We start from the raw sequence: 22,773 nt of genomic DNA on the forward strand, positions 1-22,773 counted from the left end.
ATTCTAGGGAAAGACATAGGTAAATTAGCGGACAACATATACCATAATATCAGTCACTCCTCTATTGGTACGAGAACTCGGGGTGTAGCAATAGTCGTTAAACGTAAGTTGAATATTGTACTAAAGGGAGTATGGTCTGATGTAGAAGGTCGGATAACTATAGCTAAGATTGAACATAAGAACAGGAAAATAGCGTTGATAGCGGTATACGCCCCAAATTTGTACGAAGAAGATTTTTTCACTATACTAACCAATGCAATGTTAGACATTCCCGATTACTCATTTATAATAGGAGCGGATTTTAATGCCATCTGGAACCCAAGGATAGACAAATCTTACCTCGCCTTTTCCAGCGAACAAAAGAATTCATCGAAGGCATTAAAGGATTGGTCAAAGATTACAGGTGTAAAGGACTTATGGCGGTTACTTAATCCCACGACCCGAAAGTACTCTTGTCGATCTGCGAGACATAAGACACTATCCAGAATAGATTATGTCTTTGCATCACAGAGACTATTTGATAATTATGAAGTGGAAATGATACCCAACGCAGATCACTGTTATTTACTCCTTAAAGGTACATTTGGTATACTATCCTCCCGAGCCCCAAGATGGCGATTTAACTCGTTGCTGCTTAACAACAAGGAATTCATTACACAACTCAAAGAAGCTCTTATAGTATTCCAACGGGAGAATGCAAACTCGGTGCAAGACCCCAGAATAATATGGATGTCGGTAAAGGGAATGATCAAAGACTTCACGGATAGCTTTTCCTCCAAAATGCGCAAGAATCAAAGCACAAAACTGGATGAGCTGGAAACGCTTTACTCAACGTTATTTAATTCTCTGAAATACAACAACTCAACTCGACTAGAAAATCAAGTTAACGTACTAAAAATAGAGATCAATGCCATATACAGACAACAATCGGAAATACAAATACGCAGCACAAGACAACAGCAGTACTCCCATGGTTCCAAACCCAGCCACCTATTAGCCATGCGATTAAGAATTAATGCAACATTTGCAGATATAACTACCATTAGAGCACAACAAGTACTTGTAACAGATCCTGTAAAAATAAACGATACATTCAAAGTATTCTACTCCGATTTATATAAATCAGAAATGACCTTCGATCAAAACAAAATGGACACATTTCTTAATCAAATTATTCTCCCTAAACTTTCAGAGGATGACGCTAAACAGTTAGAAATACCGATCACACTAGAGGAACTCAAGAAGGCCATAACCGCAATGAAAAGTGGTAAGGCTCCAGGAAGAGACGGTTTCCCATCAGAAATGTACCTTTCTTGTTGGGACATAATTGGCCCCTTATTACTAAATATGATCTTATACTCAGTCAAGGAGGGGAACTTCCATAAAATTGACAATATTGCACTCATAACAGTCCTCCTTAAAAAAGACAAAGACCCCAACGAGTGCGGTAGTTATAGACCTGTAAGCCTCCTCGGAACAGATATCAAACTGTACTCTAAGGTATTAGCCATCAGATTACAAAAGCATATGACGTCTTTAGTTCACCCGGACCAAACTGGCTTCATAGGAGGCCGCCTGATCACTGAGAACATAAGACGTATACTGCACGTACTTGATGCCGACAAGGAGGACACCATACCTAAGGCGATGCTGTCCCTGGATGCTATGAAGGCCTTTGACAGGCTGGAATGGTCGTATCTGTGGGCAGTGCTAGAAAGGATGGGGTTAGGAAAAGGATTCATCGATATGATTAAAGTATTATACAAAGACCCATCGGCCATGATTACAACAGGCACAATCATCTCTGAAATATTTCCGGTATCACGCTCTGCCAGACAGGGTTGTCCTCTTAGTCCCGGACTGTTCAATCTATCATTAGAGCCTTTAGCACAATATATAAGACAATCCCAATCCATAGAACCTATCGTAATCAAGGGCACACAACAAAAAATTTGTTTATATGCGGACGATGTAATATTGTTCATGAAAAACCCCAACACTACATTGCCTCATCTGCTCAAGTTGATTGAGGACTTTGGTGATTTATCGGGATTTAAGATAAATTGGCCGAAGTCGGCTTTCCTTCCACTTAACACCCCTGCAAAAAAAGATACAACCCTCCCAGGACAGATACCGATGGTAAAACATTTCAGATGCTTGGGAGTGGAAATATTCCCTACATAAGACAAACGGTGAAGCACAACTACACAAAAATCCAAAACAAAATCAAAGACGACCTTGATAGATGGGCAAAACTTAAGAACACAGTACAAGCACGGATATCAATAGTTAAGATGGATGTACTACCTAAAATCAACTTCTTCTGTTCAATGCTACCGTTACCCCCTCCAGAGGGTTACTGGAAAAGATTACACTCCTCCACATACAAATTTATTTGGAATAACAAACCACCACGTATAAAAAGATCCACCGCACAGAGAAATAAAGCAGATGGTGGCATGGCATTTCCAGATTTTTTCCTATATTTTAAGGCGTACTCATTAAGTCCATTGACAACATGGTTTGACTCCCAAGCATTAGCATCTTGGAGAAAAATAGAAGAAAACATAGTAGCCCCACATAGACTGAAGGACATAGCATACACTAAACTACCAATCAAGCACTGTGAACGAAAATTTGGCCCCATAATTACTCATGCGATCCGGATATGGCGTGAATCACAAAAAAAAAATCCTAACCCACAAGAATGGCACAATCATACTCCCTTATTCAATAACAATGCTCTCTTAATTGGAAAACGACCTATAAGATTCCCTATATGGGAAGAGCAAGGCATACACTCATTAGGGGATGTTTTTAACAAACAGGGTTTTTGTAGTGATAAAGAAATACGCAAAAAATGTAATCTCACCAAGTCCACATGGCTTTTTCACAAACAGTTAGAGCTATGTTTGAAGTCTCATGGTGTTCCATTAGACAGACCAATTGAACACCACAGATACCACAAATTCTTCTACTCAAGAGAGACATCGAGAGGTTTTGTTTCAGAATTTTATCATCAATTACTAACGTCCTCGTATGAAACCCTCCAACTTGACTCTGTCTGGAGGAGGGATATACCAGACCTGGAAAATGACTTTGATTGGCAAGGAGCCTGGGCAAATGTCCGACTTACATCAAGGAACCCGGATCATCAACAAATCAATCTTAACTATATTCACAGGACATACTTGACTCCTATAAGACTGTGCCGAATGGGGCTCAAACAAGATTCCAAATGCACCCATTGTACAAATGGGGACGAAGGGACATTTATGCACATGTATTGGGACTGCTCACCAGTTAAGGCATTCTGGAAAGATGTGACCCAACAAATATCAAAACTCGTATCTTGGAATATACCTGTACACCCCTCGGTATTGCTGTTGAATGATGTTTTTGAGTTTGCAGTGAATCCACAGCTAAAGAGATTGGTTTTATCGGGTATCACAGTAGCCAAAAAGCTGATCGCATCACGCTGGTTTCAACCGGAAAAAATGTGCCGTAAAGTTTGGTTTCTTACATATCTCGATGTAATTTACCATGAAATATCTACAGCAAGAATTCTGGGTCTCAATGAATCCAAAATGTCAATGTGGTTAGAAGTGGTGGAGAGAATAAAAGCTAGCTTATAATGGTAGTGTCTGGTTAGGTGCGAGGGATAGTGGAGGTACTTCTCAAGGTGGGGTCCGGGAGGGGGGGGTTCGAGCTGAGCATATGTGTGTAGGTATTTTTTTTTAGATAACAGGTATTATGGGTATATCTTATATAAAACAACTAACCAAAAGGTGATCTCATTGGATGTGCCCTGACAATTAATGCTTGTATATCTTATCGTGTGTTGTCATGTTTGTTTATATGTTTGTTTAAAAAATAATAAAAAAATAAAATACAAAAAAAAAAAAGAGCTCTAGCGGACAGGACTAGGAGGCTAGCAGCAGGGGCTCTAGCGGACGAGACTGAGGTGCTAGCAGCAGGGGCTCTAGCAGACGAGACTGAGGTGCTAGCAGCAGGGGCTCTAGCAGACAAGACTAAGAGGCTAGCAGCAGGGGCTCTAGCGGACGAGACTGAGGTGCTAGCAGCAGGGGCTCTAGCAGACGAGACTGAGGTGTTAGTCGGAGTAACACGGAAATAACCCATCCTGATAACTGAAGGGGCAGTTCTAGCAGGATAGCTAACACTGGCTGGAGGGCCAGACCAAGGAACCGAGACCAGAGAAACTGGGGCCATAGGGAACGAGCTAGCTGACGGGGCAGTCCTAGCTGTTGAGGCCTGGTTAGCTGCAGAGGCTAAGCTATCAGACAGGGCTGTACTAGCTGTTGAGGCCTGGTTAGCTGCAGAGGCTAAGCTATCAGACGGGACTGTACTAGCTGTTGAGGCCTGGTTAGCTGCAGAGGCTAAGCTATCAGACGGGGCTGTACTAGCTGTTGAGGCCTGGTTAGCTGCAGAGGCTAAGCTATCAGACGGGACTGTACTAGCTGTTGAGGCCTGGTTAGCTGCAGAGGCTAAGCTATCAGACGGGGCTGTACTAGCTGTTGAGGCCTGGTTAGCTGCAGAGGCTAAGCTATCAGATGGGGCTGTACTAGCTGTTGAGGCCTGGTTAGCAGCAGGGGCTAAGCTAGCAGACAGGGCTGTGGTGCTAGCAGTAGCTATGCTAACAACTGGGGCCATGCTGGCAGTAGGAGCTAACGGGGTAGCTGTCGAAGCTACAAGGCCTAGGCTAACCACAGGGGCAGGGTTAGCTATCGGGCTAGTGCTAGCTTTCCTAGACTTTCTAGCTCTCCGTGACTTGGTAGCAGTAGGGACTAACGTGGGTAGCTGTCGAAGCTACAAGGACTAGGCTAGACACAGGGGCAGGGTTAGCTATCGGGCTTGTGCTAGCTGCCTGAGCAGTGAGAGCTGCGGGGCCTAAGCTAACTGCTACAGGGGCAGTGTTAGCTATCGGGCTAGTGCTAGCTGCCTGAGCAGTGAGAGCTGCGGGGCCTAAGCTAACTGCTACAGGGGCAGTGTTAGCTATCGGGCTAGTGCTAGCTGCGTGAGCAGTGAGAGCTGTGGGGCCTAAGCTAACTGCTACAGGGGCAGTGTTAGCTATCGGGCTAGTGCTAGCTGCCTGAGCAGTGAGAGCTGCGGGGCCTAAGCTAACTGCTACAGGGGCAGTGTTAGCTATCGGGCTAGTGCTAGCTGCCTGAGCTAAGCTAGCAGTAGAGGCCATGCTGGTGGTGGAGACCTTAGCAGTAGAGGCTTGGCTGGAGACTGGACTGGCAGTAGAGGCCTGGCTGGAGACTGAAACTGGGGATCCAATTACCAGATTCACTATAAACATATGGAACACAATAGTAAAGAAATACAAGCTAGAAAAAGAATCTAAGATACTGAGATGGATAGCACACGCAAACAAATTCAGACCAGGGATAGAAGACCATGTGTTCAAGAGGTGGGAACGGGGGGGTATAACAGCAATGTGCACAATGACAGAAGGAGGGGAGATGCAGACTCTACAAAAATTGAAAGAAAGATACAGACTAGAGAATAGGGACCACTTTAGATATTTACAGATTAGGGACTACTATAACAAGGAAATAAAGCAAGATAGATACAAAGAACAGAATGGGGTAATTAAGATAATGGTAAAGTCATACGAAGGACGGAAGGGGAGGGTGATATCAGCACTATATCAGGCAATAATGGACAGTAAGGGAAATACAACATTGTATGTAAAAGAAAAGTGGGAAAGAGAGTTGGAAATAGAGATAACAGAGGAGGAATGGTATGACACATGTAAGACACAACAAACAACCACAGGATCAAGGATATGGAGGGAGTTTGGGTGGAAAAATATAATTAGATACTTTATAACACCAGAAATACAGGGCAATTACACACCAATGTAGTACTTTTCTGGGCTAATTGTTCTGATTTAATCAGAACCTAATCTTCTGCGTTGTGTTCAAAACCTTAAAAGCCCTAGAGTACTTCAAACAACAAACCAGGAAATGGTTTGTATACGGCTGACGCTCAGAGAGACGACGGTTTTGAAGAAAAACAGTTCCGGGCGGATTGATTTGGAAGAATCCGAGTTTTAATCAAAAGGATTCCAACAATTTACAAATCAACGATTTGAAGAACAAATGCAATGAATTCTACGAGAAGCAGCCGCTATGCCGGAGGTTCGCAGAATTCAGTCTAAATATTCAATATCTAACGAGCTCGGCTCCTGCCTCGCTTCTTCGTTGGTATGTTTCGTCTGCTCCGAGGCGTCGCCGCTGATTTCCGGTCCAGTGGGTGGGGGGAGGTATGTAGAGTGGATGTTGCTTTCTCTCCGTTGTTCATGTGGGTTCTGAAGCTCTCTCTCAGAACCACGTAATTTAAAGACTAGTCTCCACCCGCCAAACGTTACGTCATGAGGGCGGGTCTTTCTGAGAGTTAGAGAGCTTCCTATTGGATAGCCAGTGGTCGTGACCGTTTATAGTCTACCTCCACGTCTAATTCGCTGAAAATAGATGCCTGTCTCTTTGAATAGCCCTGGGCCGGAAACGCCTTTTAAGGCTATCTCTGCGGGGGGTAATGTTCTCCCCCCGATAACAAACGGTTACTTCTAACAGCTGCCTATGGCAGCGTCTATTGTGGGATCCCTGTAAAGCAGCTGCATCCTGTCCGTTTCTGTTGTGAGGAGTAATAAAACCTGTGTTCTAGGGCATGGTGTCGACCTTCATTGTCTCGGCCAGCCCTCCAACATCAAGACACCTTTTGATCTATTGTAACTAAGGTTTGACTTGGGGAGTTTGAGACAAAAGTCTAGTGTGTCCTTTGTTTATGGTCAACACACCACTATTGTATCTGAGTCTCGGCTTGAGGAAGTCTATTGTAAGAATGTAGAGATGGGGGATTCAGCCTATGGTGCTTAACTCAGCCTCTATACCTCCACCTTCCCCCTCTCCAGGCGTCAGGTGACGGTCGCTGTGAGTCAGAATGTATGATGCGTGCGTTACCACCTCTGCCAGGTTGCCATTCTGCTCCAGCGTACAGTTTATTTAAACAGTTTGCTTATGGAAAACTACTACAGTTTCCCCGGTTTGGGGATTAATGATCCCCAATATACTTGTTAGTATTTTCTCAATCAAACTGTTACAAATACCTTAACCTTTTAACTGTTTAGCCAAATCACCTAAGAACCAAATATTTCCAGAATCCTTCTAGCTCATAGTTCATATTTGTTAGTATCAATTACTTTCAACACCCACATTAGCTCCCTCACACAATTAACGACTATTAGTCAGTTGACATTTACACAGTTCTAAATTCACTCACACCGTTTAACAATTTCCAGTTATTTGAAGATTTTACACAATGTATCAGTTATTCCAAGTTCACTTCCGTCTAGGTCCGTCCCTTTATACAAAAAAGGCATCGTACCAATTACCAGGTTGAGACTATACTTATGTGTTTTTTAACCAAACATGTCTATTTTGTGCGACCAACTCTGAAAGAAAAGCTTATTATATTGCATTCAGTTTTTAAACATTTCTAAAAAAGGAGAGAGCTCACTAATCAAAAATCAAAAAATATATACACACTCTCTCCATGGCCTATCATTTACACTGTCCCTCCTTTTGCCTATGTGTACCTTTGAGGTTTCTTAATGACTCATTGTGGTCGAGTATCTCTTTCCGGGCTTGTGCTAAGCACTGGTCTATCCGGTCCTTCTGGTACGCCATCCAAGTCCACAGAGGAGAAATTATTATGTTCCAATTCATAATCCTCTCCTCTGTCTGGCTCCTGTAAAAATCCCTCATCCCCTACTGGTGGCCAATCGTGGTCCCCTCTGTCTGGCTCCCCATAATCATTCGCATCTTCCCCTTCGTTTGGGGGTTGCGCCGCCCCGGTTTCATCGTCCTCCGCTTCGCCTTCGTTTAACGGTTGCGCCGCCCCGGTTTCATGCTCAAGGTCCCGTGGTTCAGGTTCCCATTCTTGGCCCGTATCTATTGATTTTACACAATGAGACATATGGAACCACATCGGTGATCCTTGAATCTGTAAAGCCCTTTCGGTGGCTCGGACGACTTTGTATGGCCCTTCCCGCCGCGCGCCAAACCACTTACGCCTAAATACTTTAACATAAACGTAGTCGCCCTGCATGATTTGAGGTGTAGTCGGCCTATTCACCTCCTCCCCGGTTTCATGCTCCTGTCTACTGGAGACATGATCCAGAATATTTTTGTGAATCTTTGACATGTATTTTACGTACTCGCGCATATCATTGTCCAGGATGTCCAAACTTGGACCTTTGCCCGTCGCGCGCAAACCTGGTACTACCATACAGCGACCTAACATCATTTCGTGCGGTGTCAAACGCAGACCGCGAATTTCGCTTGAACGACAAGCCATCAAAGCTAAAGGGAGAGCGTTTAGCCAATTCAAGCCTGTGTGTTGACAGATCTTTACCAATTTGTTTTTTAGTGTCCCGTTCATGCGTTCCACCAACCCCTGGCTCTGCGGATGATAAACGGCCCCCAATCGCTGTTTTATGCCTAAATGTTGGAGTATTAAACGTACAGTTTTGTCGACGAATTCTTTTCCATTGTCGCTTGAAATTCTGTCCATTAGCCCAAATCTCGGACATACCTCTTGGCACAAGAACTTGGCCACTGATGCTGCATCCTTGTGCCGGGTGGCACACGCCTCCACCCACCTTGAAAAACGACAGACAACGACAAGAATATATCTCTTCTGATTAATTGGTTTAATCATGTCAATGTAATCAATTACAAGGTCTCGCATTGGGCCATTGGGCGTGGGGATATGTCCTGGTGACACACTAATCCCCTTACGTATATTATTTTTCAAACATACTACACATCTCTTTATCACATGATCAATTTGACTGTTCAAATCTGGCGCCCAAAAGCCATATTCTCTGATTTTTCTCCTTACCTCTCCCCGATGAGCATGGCAGAAGTCATGAGCCGTGTGGATCAGCAGTCCGACCAGGCCAGCAGGAGCCACCACAAATCCACCGTTGTTGCGCCACAAACCTGAATCATCCTGACAAGCCCCCCTGGTTATCCAGAGGTTCCGTTCTACCTGACTAGCCTCCTCCTGGAAAGTCAAAACATCCTTGTAGGTTATCTTGTCCTCTAACTCAACTCTGTGTGTGATAACCAAAACCTTACCTGCCCTGTCGGCACCTGTCACTTCCTTGGCAGCTTCATCTGCTCTTTTGTTCCCTTTGGACTCGTCTGACTGGTGAGCAGCACACTTGATTATCGCAATCTGCTTTGGTTTCATAATTGCTTCTAACAAACGTTTAATCTGACAACAATGTTTTATGGCGCTTCCATCGGCTTTCTTGAATCCTCTCCCTTTCCACACTGTGCCAAATAAAAAGGCGGTTCCATGTGCGTAGGCCGAGTCGGTATGAATATTTACAGTTCTGTCCTCTGCCATGTTACATGCTTCCGTCAGTGCGACCAATTCTGCTAACTGGGCTGAGCAGGGTTGTGATAATGCTTCGGCCTTTTCCACCACAAACCCTTCGCCCTGTGACCTTATCACGGAGTAGCCTGCTTTTAGTCCCTCGCCAACTCGTTAACAAGAGCCGTCAGTCCATAGTTCCAGATCTGGACTGCTAAATGGAAAAGCCTGCAAGTCTGATATCCCTCGGAAAACAAAAACATCTTGATTAGTATCATTACATCCATTCATTCACATTCTTTTCCATTATTCAGTACCAATCCCCCAGGGGACACTTGTCACCCAGACTCGTGTCCCCCAGAGATAATCCAAAGAATGCATCGGACACCGCGCCACGCACGCCGTGAGGTGTCAACCCCTGTTTTCTGAAGAGTCCATAATAGACCCTCCACAGCGGTTTGAACACACCCCACCACAGGTACAAAGCAGTCAGCATCCAAGCACCTTATCCCATCACTCAAGCTAACATCCCCAGAATCCAGTGCCCTGCCGGACGGCCATGCATAGCCGACCGGACCCAACACCGAACTCTGGGTACACAGCTCCACATAATACAGTCATCACTCACGTACCTATTATGGGAAAAACAAAATTGCATACACATTCACACAGCCAACGGTAATGTACGTTCGTCCAGGCACGTCCCCCACCCCACACCCTTACGCACGCCCCGGCCCCCCCACTCCCCAATCCAGAATGTCCACCACCCAGATCAGAGAATAGCTGCCAGCGCGTATGCCGGGTATCTTGGCTTTAACGGAACGCCCACACCCACCCTGCCTCCCCCGCGTCATCCCTCACTATCATCATAGTAAACGCAGGTGCAGCCGAGCAGTGTGGCTTCTCAGTCGCAGAACCAGCCGCGCCGAGAGTCCTGAACATATATGTAACACACACTTTGATCACATTCACACAGACAACTATAACCGCAAACATTACCACAGCACACAGCAGATATTTAACAACAGACCACCCTATATAGCCCAGTTGATCATGACCCCAGTCCTCCCACGAGTCCTCCCGCGGGACCTACATATCCCTAGTAATGTTCTTCAAATGCTCAATTACGGCTGGCAAACCATCTTCATCATTTGCTGGTACGAATGTGCAGCATTCCTGACCAATTAATGCACACGTGCCTCCTGAACTCGCCAACAGGAAGTCCATAGCTGCTCTCGTCTGCAGCTCCATCAGTCGTAAGGACCATAACTCCTGAGCCTCCAGGCCCAAGCCCCTCGCTGTTGTGACTGCCATATCCTCAAATACTCTAGCCAAATGGTCCAGTTCCTCCATGTTTGCATACGCCCCATACCAGGGAAACGCCACCCTGAAAAAGTAGTCCGCATCCCTCCTCCTCCTTGTCTTGGGAAGCGCTGGCAATACATCAGATACCCTCATAGCCGGTACTAAATACCCCAACGCACATTTTCCCCTCCAGTCAATTGGTAACGAGGCGTACGCAAACTCACCACAAATCCAAAACGCCCCACTAGGGGCCGGCGCTTCCTAATCCTTACCCCAGACCCCACTATCTCCCAAGCAGCCGTCCAAATACCCCACGATTTTACCATTGGATTTCCCCTCCACGCACTTCTCAAACCCAGCCGCCCTATATGCTACCGGAATGGGGCTATTGTCTTTCAGTTCACCATACTTTAACATTTTATTTCCACCTGACCCCCAGCCCAAATACCTCTCAATCCTATCATGTCCCACCCCATCACACAGTTCAGGGGTAGGCAAATCTCTTAACACGCTGGCATGACACTTCGTTATAGGGTGTGCAATTAGAGGAAGGCCCGCGTCAGCCGCTTGTGGGGCCAAGCCGCACACATAACAATCCGACCTATTAGCCATCCTCGCCACTGTCTTCGCCATCCCTAAAAAAAGATTACCGTGATGGTCTGGCAGCGACCGTTTACCCACTACCACCACCTCTGGCAGCTCAGGCTGTCGAAATGGACCATACAGTATCACGCTAGCCAACATACACAACCAAATCATCGCCACAGCACACCCCAAAAGCACCCGCCTACTATTTTCACTCAAACCAGGAACCATGTCGAGTGTTCCGTCCTCCTCCTCGTTCCTCCTTCACCGGCGCGTGTCCTAATATGTCCTGCAATCCCCACAAATAACAACATAGCTTTATAACCACACACTCCACAGCCCACAGCCCACTGAAGTGAAGACCCCAACTTAAACACAAATTCAGGACGCACCGGCACCCCTGATGGGTAGGAGAGAGAGGGCGTGACGGGACCACCGAGCGGTCAAGAGAGGACTGGGCCAGTGGGAAAACATGTAATTTCAGGCCGGTTAAAAAGGGAGAGCGGGAGAGAGGGGGGAGAGGGGGGAGAGAGAGAGAAGGGTTCAGGGAGTGGGTTAAGAAATGGAGGGGGGGGGTGGGGGAAAGAGAGGGAAGGGAGAGAGAGAGAGAAGGGTTCAGGGAGTGGGTTAAGAAATGGAGGGGGGGGGGTTAGAGATGGAGAGAGAGAGAAAGAGAGAGAGGGAGAGAGAGAGGAAGGGTTCAGGGAGTGGGTTAAGAAATGGAGGGGGGGGGGTTCAGGGAGAGTGGGTCAGGGAGTGGAGGGGGGGGTAGAGGGAAAGATGGAGGAGGGAAAGAGAGAGAGGGAGAGAAAGAAAGGAGAGAGAGAGGGAGAAAGGGAGGGAGAAAGGAGAGAGAGAGGGAGAGAGAGAGGAGAGAGAGAGGGAAAAAGGAGAGAGAGAGGGAGAGGTTCAGGGAGTGGGTTAAGGCGTGGAGGGGGGGGGTAGAGGGAAAGATGGAGGAGGGAAAGAGAGAGGGAGAGAAAGAAAGGAGAGAGAGAAGGAGAAAGGGAGGGAGAGAGGGAGAAAGGAGAGAGAGAGGGAGAGAGAGAGAGGAGAGAGAGAGGGAGAAAGGAGAGAGAGAGGGAGAGAGGGAGCAGTTCAGGGAGTGGGTTAAGGCGTGGAGGGGGGGGGGGTAGAGGGAAAGATGGAAGAGGGAAAGAGAGAGAGGGAGAGAAAGAAAGGAGAGAGAGAGGGAGAAAGGGAGGGAGAAAGGAGAGAGAGAGGGAGAGAGAGAGAGGAGAGAGAGAGGGAGAAAGGAGAGAGAGAGGGAGAGGTTCAGGGAGTGGGTTAAGGCGTGGAGGGGGGGGGTAGAGGGAAAGATGGAGGAGGGAAAGAGAGAGAGGGAGAGAAAGAAAGGAGAGAGAGAGGGAGAAAGGGAGGGAGAAAGGAGAGAGAGAGGGAGAGAGATAGAGGAGAGAGAGAGGGAGAAAGGAGAGAGAGAGGGAGAGGTTCAGGGAGTGGGTTAAGGCGTGGAGGGGGGGGGTAGAGGGAAAGATGGAGGCGGGAAAGAGAGAGAGGGAGAGAAAGAAAGGAGAGAGAGAGGGAGAAAGGGAGGGAGAAAGAAGAGAGAGAGAGGGAGAGAGAGAGAGGAGAGAGAGGGAGCAAGGAGAGAAAGAGAGGGAGAAGAGAAAGAGAGAGGGAGTGTGGTCCCAAAACAGGGACCCGTTCCTAACCGTAAATCTCATCATTCATACATTGCACCCGCTCAAATGCTTCCAGTGGAGGGGGGGAAGAGAGAGGGGGGGTTGAGGGGGGGAGAGGGAGGGAGAGAGAGAGGGAGAGAGAGGGGGGGTGTGGAGAGGGAGAGAGAGGGAGGGAGAGAGGGAGAGAGAGAGAGGGAGAGAGGGAGAGAGAGAGAGGGAGAGAGAGGGGGTGTGGAGAGGGAGAGAGAGAGAGGGAGAGAGGGAGGGAGAGAGAGAGAGGGAGAGAGAGGGAGAGCGAGAGAGAGAGAGGGGGGGTTCTAAAAGAGGGACATATTTTCAACCATTCTTTCAATGTAACACAGCCACACACAACATAAACTGCAGCTGCTAAACGCTTCCTGTATCTGCTTAGGACGGGAGTCTAAATATGCCTCTACCGCCCCCTAGCGCAGTTCCACCCACATTGCTTTTGACAATATAATTCCCTTACAATGGTCCCTATTGCCCCAATCAAAATGGCGACCACATCGCTCCACCCAAAATGGCCGCTCATCGCGAGACTTCCCGAGGATCCCCCAGCCCACGTCAGCAGGCAGGAAAATTCCTGGTCAGACTCTGGCGCCACCTAGTGTACTTTTAACCACATCTCAATTCCTTCCTCTCGTCCACCTTTCACACCACACACATTGCTCCTTCTTACCAACGCGCATGTGCGAACCTCTCACACGCCTCCCATACTCCACACATTAGCACTCGTACCAACATTGGCCAATACTGCATCTCACACGTCTCATTCAACATTAATGACAATTCAGTTGCACTGTACTATCGTCTCATTCACAACATACAGTATTGTCCAATTCTAGCGAGCTCCGACGAGCTAATCTCATCGTTTTTACACTCCTTTCTTGCGCGCTATGACGCGCACGCGCTCTGCCGCACACACGTTTTTGTCGAGAACGCGCTTCGACTTAGCACGAGCCTTCGACGAGTACGGACGCGCCCTCGCTCCGCCGCTCTCGAGCTTTGACGAGCATGCGCTTCCCAGCACCAACCCATAACGTTAAAACAGCTTTAATCTCAACATAAGCGCCAGTATACAGATTTAATTCACATTTCATTAATCAATGTACAATATAACAATAAGTCCTTTTGTTATGCTAGGCACTCCTAACCATCCACACACGCTTATTAATTCAACTCGTTCCACATTCATAATCTGATAACACACCATCTCGAGCCCCGCGGCCACCTTTACAAGTTAACATTCTACCTTTAAATTTTTTTTCTATCTTCTGTGCGTTTATAAAAAACGAGACTAAGCGCAATAGTTTACTTTAATCTTCCCTAACATTTAGATTACAACCAGTACGTTGAACCAACAATTTATTAAAGTACTATTTTGTTCGCCCTTTATTACAGCGGACGAGTCTCATAATATGTCCTGGAGTGTGTACGTACTAAAAAGAATCTTCTTTGACTTTCGGGTTTTTTGTAATCCACATCTCAATTTGTTGGACAACCCTGCTCGCCATCTTGATCCGTTCGAAAATGTCCTAAAGCGGGCACAATCTTCATTTAGTTCGGCCGATATTTAATGCAGAGAGCACGCTTCGTCGAATTGACGTCACAACGCCTTATCTGCTAAACATGTTACAACCTCGTCTCACCAGCTAGCCCTCGCTCACATTAATTAACTCGTTTTTTGCCCTGTAATCGCATAACGAGTCCCCTGTTTATCACACTGATCTATTTCACTCTTAATCATTCTGATTTACATGATCCAAATAATGATGAATTAGTGTATTAACGACCCTATACCTCGTCGATGGACCAGTCTCCGCGCCGCTTTGCCGTTTAAGTCACGGTTCCAGGCCCAGATCCTGCTCCACCAAACTAGCATAGACACACAATTCACTCATCGCCTCGATATGTAAAAAAATTGCCACCTTATCCGCGCCCAGTTCTAGGTCAAAATGAATAGGTTTTTTCATTACCCAAAATGCGCCCAGTCGAACCTACCACTCCAGATATACCGCATTCACGATAGGGATGCACGATAATTATCAGCAATTATGACGTCATCCCGATAAACTCGATAACGTTATTAATAGCTCCGATAATTTAATATATTTTTTGGTAAAAAAAAAAAAGTGTGGGTGAATTGGAATGAAGTGCGTTTGTTTTGACTAAAGGCTCCTCCCGTTTTGTCAGTACTGTGCTACGACTGACAGCGTGTGGTTTAGGAACAGGGCGTTTTACACAAATCCAGCGCTCCCTTACTTGGCTGTGACGTAGCCACGCACGTTAACAACAAAGATGGCCGTGTCGGTACTCGGAGTTTCAGAGTAAAAAGATCGCTTGCTATTTGTAATAAATGCAATGCAGACGTTCCAGAAGGAGGGAAAAGGGCAACAACTTGCAATACATCCAGCCCGACGGGTCATCTGCGGCATCACCACCGCCACGACGGACAGACAGACCGGCGCATGCAGTTCAGCGTCGCGGAGATCCAGCAGCTTGTCGATGTGCTAATAGCCTCAGCAAGCTAACGTTAGCTGGCTCCAGCAGCTTGTCGATCTGCTGGAGCCAGCTAACGTTAGGTTGCTGAGGCTATTAGCACATCGACAAGCTGCTGGATCTCCCGAATGCTAACGTTAGCTTGACTGGTTGCTGGCTAACTAATGAAGCTACTCGTCCCGGGAGATAACGGCGTTGCCTGGCTGGTTGTTGGCTAACTAATGTAGCTACTCGTCCCGTGAGATAACGGCGCTGCCTGGCTGGTTGCCCTTCTGTCAAACTTCTTTAATTTAGCAAACGATGGTAATGATGGTGATGCCGCAGGTGACCCGTTGTTGTGGTGGTGATGTGTCCACTCAAAGCCTCTTTATCAAGGCTCCGCTTTGAAAAAAGAAGAACAAAAAGCTTCGAGCGTCTTAGGTTGGATGCACCACAAGCTGTTGACGGATTGTGAATTTTCATTTTTGAAAAATAAATATGGTCACTTTATCAGTCAAAACTGTTGTCTTGGCTTTTGTTTCTGTTGTCTGGTTAGGTCACATTTAAGTTGGTGTTAAGTTATTGTCCTGGGAAGTCTTTTTATGTATTATTATTGTATTGTGATATGTTTTGTTTCATGTTAAAAAAAAATTTTTTGATCAAAAAAAATATATACATTAAAAATGTTTTATAATACAATATTTCAATATGAGTGGTTTCTAACGCTTCTTCATATATATGTCTTATATGAGGCTTCCAACGTTCTCATATATTTCAATATGAGTGGTTTCTAACGCTTCTTCATATATATGTCTTATATGAGGCTTTAACTTTGTCAACCCCTTTGTTCGAACTGAGCGACCCATCACTCACCTATTTCCCAGGTTCGAAGCTGTCGTCCGGCAGCTCTGGTCGTTGTTGAGTTTGAAGAATGAGGAAAAAAAATAATTCTCATCCGAGTCGCTTCTGGTCCTCCGGTCACAGCACCAAATGTAGTACTTTTCTGGGCTAATTGTTCTGATTTAATCAGAACCGAATCTTCTGCGTTGTGTTCAAAACCTTAAAAGCCCTAGAGTACTTCAAACAACAAACCAGGAAATGGTTTGTATACGGCTGACGCTCAGAGAGACGACGGTTTTGAAGAAAAACAGTTCCGGGCGGATTGATTTGGAAGAATCCGAGTTTTAATCAAAAGGATTCCAACAATTTACAAATCAACGATTTGAAGAACAAATGCAATGAATTCTACGAGAAGCAGCCGCTATGCCGGAGGTTCGCAGAATTCAGTCTAAATATTCAATATCTAACGAGCTCGGCTCCTGCCTCGCTTCTTCGTTGGTATGTTTCGTCTGCTCCGAGGCGTCGCCGCTGATTTCCGGTCCAGTGGGTGGGGGGAGGTATGTAGAGTGGATGTTGCTTTCTCTCCGTTGTTCATGTGGGTTCTGAAGCTCGCTCTCAGAACCACGTAATTTAAAGACTAGTCTCCACCCGCCAAACGTTACGTCATGAGGGCGGGTCTTTCTGAGAGTTAGAGAGCTTCCTATTGGATAGCCAGTGGTCGTGACCGTTTATAGTCTACCTCCACGTCTAATTCGCTGAAAATAGATGCCTGTCTCTTTGAATAGCCCTGGGCCGGAAACGCCTTTTAAGGCTATCTCTTCGGGGGGTAATGTTCTCCCCCCGATAACAAACGGTTACTTCTAACAGCTGCCTATGGCAGCGTCTATTGTGGGATCCCTGTAAAGCAGCTGCATCCTGTCCGTTTCTGTTGTGAGGAGTAATAAAACCTGTGTTCTAGGGCATGGTGTCGACCTTCATTGTCTCGGCCAGCCCTCCAACATCAAGACACCTTTTGATCTATTGTAACTAAGGTTTGACTTGGGGAGTTTGAGACAAAAGTCTAGTGTGTCCTTTGTTTATGGTCAACACACCACTATTGTATCTGAGTCTCGGCTTGAGGAAGTCTATTGTAAGAATGTAGAGATGGGGGATTCAGCCTATGGTGCTTAACTCAGCCTCTATACCTCCACCTTCCCCCTCTCCAGGCGTCAGGTGACGGTCGCTGTGAGTCAGAATGTATGATGCGTGCGTTACCACCTCTGCCAGGTTGCCATTCTGCTCCAGCGTACAGTTTATTTAAACAGTTTGCTTATGGAAAACTACTACACCAGCAAAGAAAACATGTTGGAGGGAGTGTGGACAGGAAGGGGCGAACCATACACACATATTCTGGGGATGTCAGAAGATAAGGCACTACTGGGAAGAGATAGGGGGGATAATAAATGAAATAATAGGATACGAAATACCCCAGGGAGGCCAAGTGTTGTATTTGGGGAATCTGTCACAAGAAGGAATCCAAGGGGAAGACAAATGTTTGATTAAGATATTGATAGTGGCAGCCAAGAAAGCTTTAACTAAACTGTGGTACAAGGTAGAAGTGCCGACAAAGGATCAATGGATAGAGTTGGTAGAGGGGATACAGGAAATGGAGAGAATCACACATCTGCTGAGGCTGCAAGAAGAAAAGTTTGAATGGAAATGGGGAAAATGGGAAGAATACAGGAGGGGAAGTAACGACATCACAGAGGTTTGAAAAGGATACAAGGAAATGAATAAAAATGTAAATAAATAATGCAAATGTAGAATGGACCGAAGGACCCATGCCACACTTTTTCTTTACTAATTTTTTGTCTATTTGTTTTATATTTATGTACTGTGTATTGTCTATGAATGGTGTCTATGTATGTTGTTGAAAAAATGAAAATAAAAACTTAAGTTTAAAAAAAAAGAAACTGGGAATAGGCATTCCAACCAGGTCCTTAGGTAAATGTCCAGCTGTGGGGCCGGCTCAGGGTTCCAATCCATGACTGAGTGGATTAGCTGCTGGGCAGCCCCCTTCTCCCTCAATGAGAAGGCTCGGACATCACTCATGGCTAGGGTAGCCAGGGTGCTCAGGGCCTCCCTCGTTCCGTTCGCTGGGTCCAAACATGGTCGGTTCATTCTGTTAGGGATAGTGTTGTCTGAGGACCCAATCGCGGAACAGAACGAGGGGAGAACAGGCAGATAGGCAGACGAGACGTGGAGCCAGGGGTGAATTGTAACAAAAAGGTCTTTACTTCAAAAATAGGCAGTAGCAACAAACAAAGGATTCTCCAAGGGCAAGCACACAAACTCAGCAAGGCTGGCAGGAAAATGATTGCAAAACTAACTACAAATAAACACTAACCAAAAAACGAACTGTGACGTGAAAACAAAGATGAGCAGCAACAAAACATGGAACACTAGAATACACTTACTATTAAACTGGAGCACGACAGAATCAGGAACAGTGGACATGAAACACAACAGTAACAAACGCAAGCATCAACAAGGAACCGAAACATGAACTCCAAAAATGAACCGACACTGGAGGGTAGGGAACACACACCAGATATAGGGAGACTAATTAAGACATGGGACGCTAATTACCAACGAGGCACACATGGGGAGAACACAAGACCAAACACTCTGGGGAAATAACAGGGAAACAAACAAACTAACCACACAAGAAAAGACTGAACACTAGACAGAGTAAACACCATACAAGGGACAAATAAAACAATTACAAAGGGAACAAGACTAGAGATAACACAAGGTTAAAACACATGGGAGACAACACAAAAACCAAGAGTAAAAGAATGACCAAAGGTGGGGGCTGGTGAGGAGTAGAGGAGAAAAGTCCTTGCAAGGGTGGGGGCTGTTGAGGAGAGGAGAAGGTCCCAGGGACAGGCGAACCCTCACAGGAACGGTACATCAGTACATGCTGTCCTCCCCCAACATGGCCTGCTGTTAGTGTCTGTGTGTGTGTGCGCACATGTGTGTGTCTGTGTGTGTGTGTGTGTGTGTGTGTGTGTGAATTGCAACATTGTTACATCTCGCACCTGCAATTTTTGGGGGGATGGGCCTATAAATAGCTTTGCCTGTGTGGCTCTGCATCGCAGTTTACTCAATTCTGGTCAGTTCTGGTCAGCAATTCATCAGTTTACTCAATCCCTCAACGGAGTCAACACCACCATCACCCACCACAGGATCCAGCTCTCACAAGATGGCGTCGCCGCCCTTAGGCTCCCGCCAGAGCAGCTGCAGCCTGGTCTTAGGTCTGGGCGCCAGCATAACCAATGCAGATGCCATCATCACTGGTGCCAAACTGCCAAGTGGTCGCCAGATCTTGCTGTGCATGCTGTACAACTGCGACACGCAACTGCATGCCAAGCGGCCAGGTTTGACCGGAGCCTTGTCACGGTTCCATGCGGCTAAGGACGTTTTGGAGCAGGTGCGGCCATTTTATGGAAAGGCCAATATTCCAATGGTGAGTGATCGTCGAGCATGCGACAAGATGGTAGCGCTTGTCGATGCTAGCAACAAGCTGCGGCACATTCCAAAGGCCAGGCGCTCCAGTGAGGCTACAGCTCGACTGGTGGATGCAATGGAGCACAAGCTGGATGCCACATTCCCGCTGTGGTCTCCAAATGCAGAGGAGCTGATCTGTGATCCAGAGGACATTGCTTTCCTGGCCAGCATGAAGGGCGACAGAGTGGCCACATTTGGAGCATTGGATGCCAATCTGCAATCTAAGTTGAAGCGGCGACAGGAGCGTAAAGGAGCGCAGCAGGCATGCTTTACCAAGGAGCAGCAGGAGATGACTGCGAGGTCCAGCATGGCGGTGATGTTGGAAAGCGAAAGTGATGAAGACAGCAATGCAGATGAAACAGCTGCTCCACCGGCTGAGAACACACCCACCCGTGAGCGTAAGAAGACTGGCACCACAGCCTTCATTCCATCAGACATTCTCAGCCGGCCGAGTCTTGTGTCACTGGCTACACGGTTGAAGATCACACCAATGCAGCAGGCTGCCTTCACGCGCGGTCTGATCGAGGAATCCGGTGGCAATTCGGCAAAGGTCTCCACATCCTACGCAACAGCAGACCGAGCGCGCCGCCACGTGTTGCAGGCCATCAGTGAGGACCAGCAAGAACAGTGGACACCACCTCCCATGGGCACCTTGCACTGGGACAGCAAGTTGACGCCAATGCTCAACAATGTGCGCCAGTTGGAAACGCGGAGCGGCTCAAACTGCTTGGTGTGCCAGCATACATGAAGGGGACTGATGAGGCATGTGGAATGATCATTGCCAGGCTGACATGCAAGCTGCTGCAGGACTGGTGCTGCACCGATCAGGTTGTCAACATGGCATTTGACACCACCGCGTCAAACACTGGCCATCTCACGGCAGCCTGCATTGCCATCCAGCTCTCACTGGGTCGACCACTGCTCTGGTCCGGGTGCCGTCACCACATCGGCGAGGTGCTCCTCAGCCACATCTTCACTGACCTCAAGGTGGAGACGTCACGCTCGCCAGAGGTTACATTGTTTACACGTCTGCGCGACAACTGAAACCTGTTGCCACACAAGGACAGCGGCCCATTGGCCCGCTACATTCCTGGCGATACCGAACCACCGCTCCTGGTCAAGTTGCGTGCTGAACTAATTGTGTGCGCTGCAGGAGTGCTCGACTACAAGCGAGGCGACTATCGCGAGTTCGTGCAGCTATGTCTTGTGTATCTGAGTGCAGACAGTGCAGAGCACACTCCAGTTAACTTCCAACGACCGGGAGCACTGCACAAGGCGCAGTGGATGGCTAAGCTGCTCTACACTCTCAAGCTGGCCTTGATGGAGCAGCACATTGCCTTGCTTCCTCAGGGGACCATCACTACACAGCAGCAGGTGCTGAAGATTCAGGCGTTTGCCAACTTCATCACGCATATCTACGCAACGTGGTGGTTGACCTGCGACACGGCCGTAGATGCGGCATGGAATGACCTTACACTCTACCACAACCTGTACGCATACAAGTCTGTTGACGAGGGCATCGCAACATCAGTGATTAAGGCGCTGGAGCGGCACCTATGGTACCTGTCAGGCGAGATGCTGCCCCTGGCACTCTTCAGCACCAAGGTGCCAGTTGGCGAGCGGCGCGCACTTGCAGATGCTATATTGGAGCACAAGCTGGCTGATATATCCATGCAAGCCCCACAGCTCCGCTTTGGCACTGGCTTCGGCAAGCCAAAGTTTCCAACCCTCTCGCCGACCACCAGCTTGGCTGACCTTGCCAACCAAGACTGCTGGTTCGGCATGCACCTGCTGCACATCGATCCCGCGTTTCTTTCACTGGATGTAGAGGATTGGGTTACCAGTACAGCATTTCAGAAGGGTGCAGTGAATGTACGTGCCATCAATGTTGTGAATGACCGTGCCGAGCGTGGCGTCAAACTGACGTCAGACTTTGTGGCAGCAGCCAGGAGCGAGGAGCACCTGCAGAATGTGCTACAGGCAGTTGAGCATGACCGCTCAACACAGCCAAATCTTCGCTGCTGCAAGCGCAAGCTGGACCAGGTCTAGGACTCTAGGATGCTTGAGACATGTTTGAAAGACTATTTCAATGTTGTTATCAAACATTTTGTTCTTAAATGTTAGGGTTAATAAATGTTGTTCTCAAAAACAATTTCTTGCCGTTTTTTAAATTGCCTCGTCATGTTATCTAGTAAAACGCCCAAAAAGGCCCATTTTCATATATTTCACATGCTGTGTGCTACCTCTAAATCTCAACGAATCTTTCCCAAACTTTGCACAAATAATCTTTATGTTTGTCCGAACAAAATGCAACCCCAGACAGATTGATATGTTGAGATTAAATCTTTGCATTGCAATTTGATGCACCCGTGTTGTGTGTGTGCTCATGTGTGCTTGTGTGTGGAGAGTTCACTGTTCAAGGCTCTGATGGCCTGGGGGAAGAGGCTGAGCCGAAGTCTCTCTGTCCTAGTTGCTGGTGTTCGCAGGCGTTTGCCTGACCGCAGCAGCTTGAACAGGCTGTTGTTGGGGTGGTGAGGGTCTTTCATTATTCTGCAGGCTCTGGATTTGCACCTCTTGTTATATAGGACCTGCAGGGGTGGTAGTGCAATACCCGTAGTACGCTCGGCTGAGCGTACCACTCTCTGTAGGGCCTTCTTGTCCTGTGCTGTGCTGTTTCCATATCAGGCAGTGATGTTTCCAGTCAAGATGCTCTCTACAGCTCCAGAGTAGAAGGACTGGAGTATCTTCCCCGATACTCTGAACTTCCTTAACTGTCTCAGGTGGTAGAGGCGCTGCTTCGCCTTCTTTACGACTTAGTCTATGTGTGTTGTCCATATCAGATCCTCTGAGATGTGGACCCCCAGGTACAAGCTGCTCACCCTGTCCATGGTGGCCCCATTTATCCTCAGTGGTGTGTGTGTCCCCTGCTGTTTTCTCCTAA

Source organism: Notolepis coatsorum, assembly GCF_963971535.1.
Source record: "Notolepis coatsorum genome assembly, chromosome: 10".
Lineage (NCBI taxonomy): Eukaryota > Metazoa > Chordata > Actinopteri > Aulopiformes > Paralepididae > Notolepis > Notolepis coatsorum.